This window comes from Phocoena phocoena, chromosome 13 (assembly GCF_963924675.1).
Source record: "Phocoena phocoena chromosome 13, mPhoPho1.1, whole genome shotgun sequence".
NCBI lineage: Eukaryota > Metazoa > Chordata > Mammalia > Artiodactyla > Phocoenidae > Phocoena > Phocoena phocoena.
Window position 1 is genome coordinate 75,633,571 of NC_089231.1, and position 10,292 is coordinate 75,643,862.

The following is a 10,292-nucleotide window of genomic DNA, read 5'->3' on the forward strand; positions in this document are numbered from 1 at the left end:
TCGTTGATGCTCTTAAGAGCACTGGCCAGGATGTTCACGTGCACCATTATGGCAGCATGGGAGTACGGCAGAAAGAGATGACTCACTTTTTGTTCTCCTGTCCATCCAACCATCCAGCCATCCATCCATCCATTCACCTGTACATTCAGCTGTACAAGTACCCTCCCTCCCTCCCTTTCTTCCTACCTACCCATCCCTCCATCCATCTATCCACTCATCTATCTGTCCATCCATCCATCCATCCATCCAAAAAATACCAGACCCAGCCCATGAGCCAGGCACTAGGCTATCTAACCCAAATAGCATGTTTCTTGCTCCCCTGTTTCTCAGAGTCTAGTGGGAGAGTGAGCTGTGAATCAAAAAATCACATAAAGTATGATTAAAAATTTGCAAGAGCCATGAAGAAGTTCAGGATATCATGAGGGCCTCTACCAGGGGTCCTACCAGGTCTAGGGAGTCAGGGAGGGCTTCTCAGAGGAGGTGACATTTCAGCTACTCCCTGAAGGATCCATAGTCTTAATGTGGCTAAGCCAGTGGGAGGAGGAGCAGGAATGTGCGAAGGCCCAGAGATGGGAAAGAGCTTGGTGTGTTAAAGCAACAGAGAGGAGGCTGGAGTGGCCACTGAGAATGGATCACGGGTGAGCGTGGGGCAAATCGAGGTGGGCAGGGCCACCTTGCAGAGCCTAGCATGGGTTTGGGATTTTTATCCTGAGAGCCATGGGGAGTTACTGAAGGGGATTTAATGCAATCTGAGGTGTGTCTGAAAGAGCCTGACAGTAACTAGACTTTATTGAGCACCTACTGTATGCCCAGTGCTGGGCTAAGTGCCCCAGAGGGGGAAGTGAAGATGTGGGAACCGTTTTCTCTGGGACACAGAACCGGATGTGTGACCCCGAAGACCATACCAAGGTCATGTATAATCGGGGCATGAGTCCTGGGAGGCAGATGTCACCCCTGCCCTGCACCCCAAAGGACCAAGTGAGTTCAGACTTTTCCGAATTCTTCTCTCCAGCTCCCTACATCCTGGTGCGTGGACCAGCTGTGACCTTTCCTACAGCAGCGGAGGGAAAGTTTAAGTGGGAAATAAGAAACAGAGCAAGAAAGATTGTTTGGGTGTCTTGGGGACTGAAACAGGGCCCCTGGAGCTCAGAGCATTCTGCTGAAAACAGGGGACTTCCTCCGGCTTGCAGGATGCAGGTGGGGTGGCGAGTGGTACAAGGTCATTTGCTGCCAGCCGAGAACTCGTGGTGGAATTAGAGAAACCCCAGAATGGTAACATACACAGCTGGCCCTGGTGGGCGAGGAGCGTCCACGGGCACAGCGGCCAGGGTGGGAGCTGCTCTGATGGCCGCACATCCAGGTCGTGGGGTTGCTGTCAGGTGAACACAGATCCCTGAGCCTCACCCTAACATTTGGATCCAGCGGGACTTGTGTGGGGCTTGAGTATCTCTGAGTGAGACAAATGGCTTACCTTAGAGCTCTGGGCCTCACTCCGGATGTGCAGGAGATCTCCTGGGGAGTGGTTAAAAACTATCCATGTCCCAAGCCCCACCCTCAGGAACTCTGATTTAGTTGGACTGGGGGTCCTGGCATCAGTAGTTTTTGGCCAGTGGTCCTTTCCTGGATTGTGGCGATTGAAACTGAGAGAGGGCTAAATCAGCCCAGGTAATTGGGCCGATAATACATAGTATGAGCTCTCAGCTCTCCTTTTGGGCCATCCGCTTGTTCGTCCGATCAGAAGATGTTTATCGAGCATCTACTATGTGTCACACACTGACCTAGGCACTGGGAATACAATAATGAACAAAAGAGTCAAAAACCTCTGCCCTCCCGGTGCTGACATTCTAGTGGGGTGGAGGGCAGAGATAGACAGTAAACAAAGACATAAGTAAAATACATAGAATATCAGAAAGCATAAGTGCTGTGGAGAAAAATAAAGCCTTCTTAACATTGCTGGTGGGGATGTGAATTGGTGCTACCATGTTGGAGAACAGTCTGGCTTTATCTCCTAAAGCTGAGCATGTACGTATCCTACGACCCAGCAATTCTACTCCGAAGTATGCACCGTGGGGATATGCTGGCCAATCTACACCAGGAATCCCATGGATTCCATCCGCTAAGTGTCCAAAATTGGGAAACACCCACACGCCCACCTATGGGAGAGCAAATGAATAAATTCCCATGATGAAGTATTACTCGGCAGTCAAAACACAGGAACTATAGCCACACGTTGCAATGTGGATGGATCTCTGAGATAGAATATCCAATGAAACATGTCCCATTACATAAACACGATATCCTTCCTATCAAGTTAAAAGCAACTAAAAGCATACACACACATATGCAATAATAAACTATAGAGAGGAAACAAGGGAAGTATCACTATAGGATTCAGGATGAAGATTATGGTGAGGGGATTATCATGGGGCGGGGGGAACCATCTGGTTAGATGCAGGTTATTGTCAAGGCTATAGTTTTTGTTTCGAGTGGTGGTTTCACAGGTGTTTATCATATTATTAAATTTAATAATTAAATGCTGATGAGAGTAGGCTGTGAATCAAGGGTTATGATTACCCCCTCTTTATTTTTTGTGAACTTGGGTTAGAGAGCAAGCAAGCAAGCAAGCAGGAGGGGCTAGAGCACGCTGCTGGTGGGAGGTGGATTGCAATTTTCTTTCTTTTTTTGGCATGTGGGATCTTAGTTCCCCAACCAGGGATCGAACCCGCGCCCCTTACAGTGGAGCCCCTTGCAGTAGAAGTGCAGAATCTTAACCACTGGACCGTCAGGGAAGTCCCAGTTTGCAATTTTCAATCAGTTAATCAAGGAAGGCGCCACAGGGGTGACATCTGAGCCGAGACTTGAAGGAGGGGGTAGTGAACCACAGGAGAGATGTAGGGAAGGGTGTCCTAGGCAGAGGACAAAGCAGGTGCAAACGCCCTGAGGTGGGAGTGTGCTTGGCATGCTCTAGGCATGGCAGCAGGGTCCGTGGGCTGGAGGGAGGGAGTGTGGGCACTTGTCCTGCATGGAGGAGAGAATAAAGCAGGCTTCGGGGAGGGGACAGGGAGCATGGTCCAGGGTTCCCCGAAGAGCCCAGATCCTGGATCTGCTCTTCTCAGCAATTTGCTGTTCGATTTTTTTTCTTGGATTCCATGAGACACTTCAGTTTCCTTGAGGTAGTTTAACTGAGTTTCTATTACTTGCAACCCAGTGGGTCCTACTTGGTTAAATCACTGACCCTGTCTGGTCCAGAAGACCGTGGTGCGGGTTACTTCGGGAGAGGTTTCTCAAGAGATAAGTGCAAACTCGAGAGTGGATGCTGTGCAGTAGAAAACCACCCGGAGATGGGAGGAGACCCAGGCCAGCATCAGATACGGGGCATGGAATGGTGATTAGCCCATCCACTGAGTGCTTTTTAAGCATCAGGGATTTTATTAACTTCTTGCCAGCCTCCTGGGTATTAATATAGATTTTACAGGTGAGGAGACTGAGACCCAGGGAGGTTATGACATGCAAAGTGAGCAGCCGAGTGGGAAAACCCCATGTCTGGTTGACGGTGAAGCCCCTGCACCTGGGATACGAGGTCTGTGACTCATTTCCATTGGTGTGTCCCCTCATCTTTGGGTAACTTGGGGGCAGGTGAGTCCTTGTCACTTCTCCCTCTTCTCCAGCCCCTGGGCAATCTGGAGGCCCGCGGGCAGCTGTGGTGGGCGCACTCCATCCCAGGACCCGCTGCGTCTCCAGCATGGAGGGAAGGGACCCAGAGAAAGAACGGAGTTCAGACTCGGCTGTGGCGGGCATGTGGCAGGGATGCGGTGCAGCTCCGGGGTTTATGCAAAGCTGGTCCATCTGAGGAAGGCGGGGAGCAGAGAGGAGCTCTGACTTTCTCCAGGATCCTAGTGCATTTTTTTCCCCCTCTAGAAACCGCCAGTTTCGTCCAGGGGAGGGAAGGGCGGGGAGGGCTGCGAATTGAAATGGAAGCATAGCGCCCCCTGGTGGCCTATTTTGGGTCATTGCTCTAATGCTGGAGGGATTTCCAGGTAATTCATTTTATTTTTGTTGTGGTAAAAACGCATAACATAAAATGTATCGTCTTAACCACTTGTAAGCATACAGCTCAGTAGTGTTAAGCATATTCAAATGGCTGTTCAACCAATCTTCAGAACGTTTTCATCTCATAAAACTGAAATTCTATACCCATTAAACAACTCCCCATTCCTCCCTCCCCCCCAGGCCCTGGCAATCACCTTTTTACTTTTGTCTCTATGAATTTGACTGCTCTAGGGACCTCCTATAAATGGCCTCATACAGTATTTCTCTTTCTGTGATTGGCTTATTTCACTTAGCATAATTTCCCCAGGATTCTTTCATACTGTAGCCTGTGTCAGAATCTCCTTCCTTTTTAAGGCTGAGTAATATTCCACTGCATGTACACACCACATTTTGTTTGCTTCCACCTCTTGGTTACTGTAAATAGTACTGCTATGAACATGCGTGTGCAAATATCTGAGATCAAACTTTCAATTCTTTCCAATCTATACCCGGAAGTGGAATTGCTGGATCATATGTGCTATGGACTGACTTGTGTCTCCTCCCCCTCCCCCAATGCATTTGTTGAAGCCCTAACCCCACAATATTTGGAGACATGGCTTTTAGGAGGTAATTAAGGTTGAACAAGGTCATATTGGGGTCCTGATCTGATAGGACTGGTGGCCTTATAAAAAGAGGAAGAGACAGAGTTCTCTCTCTTTTTTCCCGGTCTTCATTCACACATTGAGGAAAGGCCACGAGGCCACAACGAGAAAGCGGTCTTTTTTTTTTGCCGTACGCGGGCCTCTCACTGTTGTGGCCTCTCCCGTTGCGGAGCACAGGCTCCGGACGCGCAGGCTCAGCGGCCATGGCTCACGGGCCCAGCCGCTCCGCGGCATGTGGGACCTTCCCGGACCGGGGCACGAACCCGCGGTCCCCTGCATCGGCAGGCGGACTCTCAACCACTGCGCCACCAGGGAAAGCGGTCATTGACAAGCCAGGAAGAGAGCTCTCACCAGAACCTCACCAAACTGGCACCCTGACCTTAGACTTCCGGGCATAAATTTCTGTTGTTTAAGCCCCCCAGTCTATGGTATTTTGTTATGGCAGCCTGGACTGACTATTACAGTTTGGTAAATCTACTTTCAGTTTTTGAGGAACCGCTGTATTGTTTTCCACCGCAGCTGCACCATTTTACACTTCCGCCAACAGTGCAAAAGGGTTCCAATTTCTCTGCATCCTCCCCAACACTTGTTATTTCCTATTTTGTTGATAGTAACCATCCTCATGGGTGTTCCAGGTAATTTTCCTCCTGACCATTCAGTGAAGGCTTATGTGTGCCCAGTACCGGACTAAGTGGGTTCCATGTTTGCCGTCATTTAATCCTCATGTTAGCAAGTGAAAGTGTTAGCATCATCCACATTTACAGATGAGGAAACTGAGGCAGAGAGGTTGGAGGGGCAAGTAACTAACTTTAATGTCACCAGCCAGTAATATTTACATCAAGGGCTCAAACTTAGTTGTGTATCTCTCTACAGCCCAGGATCTTGACAGCAATCCTATTAATCTTGGTGATGATGGTGGTGATGATGACAGCTAGTGGTCACAGAGCATTATGCCTGTGCCAGGCGCTGTCCTCCACTTTTTAACATATATTTTAACCCATTTAAGTTTTACAACAATGCTATGAGATATAATATTACTATCCCCATTTAACAGATGGTGAAACGGAAGCACAGAAAACTCAAGTGGCATGCTCAATGTCAGATGGCCACTAAATAGTGGCCAGGATTTGAAGCCAGTGTTTTATGAAACAGTCATTTATGAAAATCCAAATCCTCCCAAAGTAAAAATGAGGGAGGGAGTATTTGCTGTAATAAAAGCATCACTACCACAACTCTCCCTCCTGGTGTGTATGTGATGCCGTACAGTTTGCAAAGGATCCTCACGGCTCAGAGGGATTAATCCTCATGCCACCTTTGTTGAAAAAGGACTGGTTTTGAGTATGAAAGGGCCCATGACTGACCTGAGATCATCTCTGGGTTTCTGGGAGCTGGTACTCCAACCCTGGGCTCCCAAGGAAAGCTCAGGCATTTGTATCAAAAATATCAAGTTTGTACCTGGCTCCCTTTTTCTTTTTTGTTTAAATTTTTATTTTAAATTCATTTTGGGGGTCTTCCCTGGTGGCACAGTGGTTAAGAATCCACCCGAAAATGCAGGGGACACAGGTTCGAGCCCTGGTCCGGGAAGATCCCACATGCTGCGGAGCAACTAAGCCCGTGCGCCACAACTACTGAGCCCGCGCTCTAGAGCCCGTGAGCCACAACTACTGAGCCCGTGTGCCACAACTACTGAAGCCCGCACGCCTAGAGCCTGTGCTCTGCAACAAGAGAAGCCACCGCAATAAGAAGCCCACGCACTGCAACAAAGAGTAGCCCTTGCTCACCGCAACTAGAGAAAGCCCATGTGCAGCAACGAAGACCCAATGCAGCCAAAAATAAATAAATAATAAATAGATAAAAAGAAAATTATTTTAAAAAATTCATTTTGGACTTAAAGAGAAGTTGCAAAGAATTCAATGAATTAGTGTATATTCTTCACTCAGAGTCTTCAAATATTACCATTTTACCGTATTTGCTTTCTTTCTCTCTCTCTCTCTCCAGTTGATTGGATGAGGCCCACCCTCATTATGGAAAGTAATCCGCTTTACTCAAAGTCTTCCAATTTAAATGCTAATCACATCTGAAAATACCTTCACAGCAACATCTCAACTGGTGTATAACCAAACATGTGGGCACTATAGCCAGGCCAAGGGAACACATAAAATTACCCATCCCAGCTATCAAGGTTCTTTCATCCTTCTGCTTTTCTGTCCTAGATGTGTTGACATTTCAGCCTTAGCATTGTCACCTCAAGGTTACAAGATGGCTGCTGAACTCCAGAAATCACAATCTCAGACAACAATACTGTCCAGAGCAGTGGAAGTCTTTTCTTTGACCATCTCTCTCTTAATAGACAGTCTGGGAATAGACTGGAAGACAGTCTTCCCAGAATCCCTTAGCAGACTTCTCTTTATGTTTAATTGGACCGAATAAGGTCACATGTCCACCTCTAGACCAATCACTGGAAAGGGGACACAGGATGCCAGAATTGGCTTAGACCAATCAAGACTCATCCCCTGGGACCAGGCGGATGAATTTGGGTAGCAAGGGAAAATAGAGGAATTACTGCTGGGTAGGCAACCAACAGTGCTGGTGTGTACTTGATGCTCATAAACGCTAAGGAGTGAACCAATGGATGACTTAAACTTGGTAGAGGCAAGAGTCCGATAAAGGAAACCAAGTATGTAGAGAGTTGGCTTGGGTCTCCCTTGCAAGCTTAGCTTTCGTGGCTTGCCCAGTGCCCTTGACGACGAACAGGCTATCTGGGAGCCCCTAGCTGGTCAGGTAGACAGGGCAGCCCAGTTGCAGAGGAAGAAGTGGCCACCACCAGCCTTTGTCCTCTCTGATGTGACAATCTGGTTCCGTCCCATGGCCTCCCAGCCTGGGCTCTGGCCAACCCTCTGACACCGGGACAGTCATCTGCTGTTCTAGAAGCTGACTCTGCAGGCGGGAGACCGTGGAGATTTCCCCAGCAGGGAGTAGGGGTGGAAGGCGAGAGGGAAGAGGGGGAGCTCTCAACCCCAAAGCTAACAGCCAGTAAGAGAGGTCAAAGGTGGGGACACGGCTCGGGTCCAGGGCTCAGGGGACACGGGTTCGTGCCCCGGTCCGGGAAGGTCCCACATGCCGCGGAGCGGCTGGGCCCGTGAGCCGTGGCCGCTGAGCCTGCGCATCCGGAGCCTGTGCTCCGCAACGGGAGAGGCCACAGCAGTAAAGAAAAAAAAAAAAAAAAAAAAAAAAAAGAGAGGTCAAGGGTATCCTGAAACGGGTTGGAAAATTCAATCCTCATTTATAGGATACTCTGCAAGCCTTTTCACATTTATCATCTTAAGTATCCCCACAGGCAAGGGAGACAGATATCATTCTTCTCATTATATGGATGAGGTTCTGGAGGTCCAGAAAGTCAAAAAGCCTTGCCCAAGGCCACTATATGCATTTCCTATTGCTGCTGTAACAAATGACCACAGACTTAGTGGCTTTAAACAACACAAATTTATTATCTTACAGTTCAGGAGGTCAGAAATCCTAAAGTCAAGGTGTTGGCAGGACTGCGTTCATTCTGAAGGCTTCAAGGGAGAGTCTGTTTCTGTACCTTTTTCGACTTCTAAAGGCCACTGTGTTCCTTGGCTTGTGGCCCCTTCCTCCATCTTCAAGGCCAGCAGTGTAGCATCTTCCAATCACGCCGCCTTTCCTCACTCTGACCTCCTGCCTCCCTCTTCTAGGGACGCTTGCGATTACATTGGGCCCACCATCTGGATAATCCAGGAAAATCTCCTCCTGTCAATCACGTCTGCAGAGTTCTTTTTGCCTTGGGCGCTAACATATTTGTCACTTGCGGGGATCAGGATGTGGACATCTTTGGAAAGACATTATTCAACCTATTGTGGTTACCCAGCTGAGGAGAGACCGAGAACTTCTGAGCCCCTACATTGCTCCTTTGCCCTTCTCCTCAGCAGTTTCACTGTGGCTGCAGTCACTGACAGATCCTGTTTGTGCCTTGCACACCCCAGTGGCAGCATTTCAGTGGATCCTGCATTTGCCTTTTCTTTTTTTTTTTTTCCAGTACGTGGACCTCTCACTGCCTTGGCCTCTCCAGTTGCGGAGCACAGGCTCCGGATGCGCAGGCTCAACGGCCATGGCTCACGGGCCCAGCTGCTCCGCAGCATGTGGGATCTTCCCAGACTGGGGCACGAACCCGCGTCCCCTGCATCGGCAGGCGGACTCTCAACCACTGTGCCACCAGGGAAACCCCTAAAGATCATTTTAACATCTTTATTCATGAATTGTCTGCTCATAGTTTTCGTCCATTTTTCTATCTGGTTTTCACATTTTCCCCTCAAATTTAAAGGGTTATTCATATATTAGTGAGAATGGCCCTTTATCCATGATACATGTTATAAATATCTTCTCCCAGTTTGTCACTTGTCTTTTGACTTCGCTTATGGTGTTTTCGACATGCAAAAGTTATGAAAGTTTTACGTAGTCAAATGTACTAATCTTTTATTGCATTTGGATTTTGAGTCATAGTTAGAGGCCTTTTTTTTCCACACACAAGTTATGGAGGAATTCACCCATACATATACATCTAGGAAATGCAGTTTCATTTTTTACACCTAGATGCTCATCATTTAGGAGTTTATTCTTTTTTTAAAAATAAATTTATTTACTTATTTTTGGCTGCGTTGGGTCTTCGTTGCTGCGCGCGGGCTTTCTCTAGTTGCGGCAAGTGGGGACTATTCTTCGTTGTGGTGCTTGGGCTTCTCATTGCGGTGGCTTCTCTTGCTGTGGAGCACGGGCTCTATGTGCGTGGGCTTCGGTAGTTGTGGCTCGCAGGCTCTAGAGCACAGACTCAGTAGCTGTGGCGCACGGGCTTAAGTTGCTCCGCGGCACGTGGGATCTTCCCAGACTAGGGCTCGAACCCATGTCCCCTGCATTGGCAGGCGGATTCTTAACCACTGCACCACCCAGGGAAGGCCCAGGAGTTTGTTCCTGTGTGTTGTGTGAGGAGTGGATACTGGGTCAAAAGAAAAGAAAAACAGAGAAAGTATTTTTGGGACAACTGGTAAAATTCGAATAAAGACCCTGTATTAGACAATAGTATTAAGTAAATGGTAAATGTTCTGAGTGTTATAATGGTACTGTGGTTATGAAGAATAATGTCTTTTCTCTTATATGACCACCGGCAGTTTTTAGGGTTGATGCGTCAGTCTTCAATTAACTCTCAAATGGTTGAGCAAAATTACGTATAAGTATGAAGAGACACTTAATAAAACGTGACAAAATATTAGCAATTGATGACAGGCATATGGATATTTATTATCCTTTACTATTCTTGCAACTTTTCTTGAGGTTCAAACTTTTGAAAAATAAAAAGCCAGGAGGAAGCGTGCCCCTGCAAGGTTTGAGTAGGCTGACGAGGGCGCCGGGCCCCTTTAAGATGGCCCCGTCCCTTACGTCCCGCCCCCGGGCCCCGCCCACCCGGAAGGGCTCGGCCCAAGTCCCGCCCCTCCACCGCCTACCTCCTTTTCCAGCCAGGCCCGGCCCGGCCCGGCCCTCCGCAGCGGAGTGTAGTCACGTGAGCCGGGCTGCGGCGCCCCGCTCCGCACC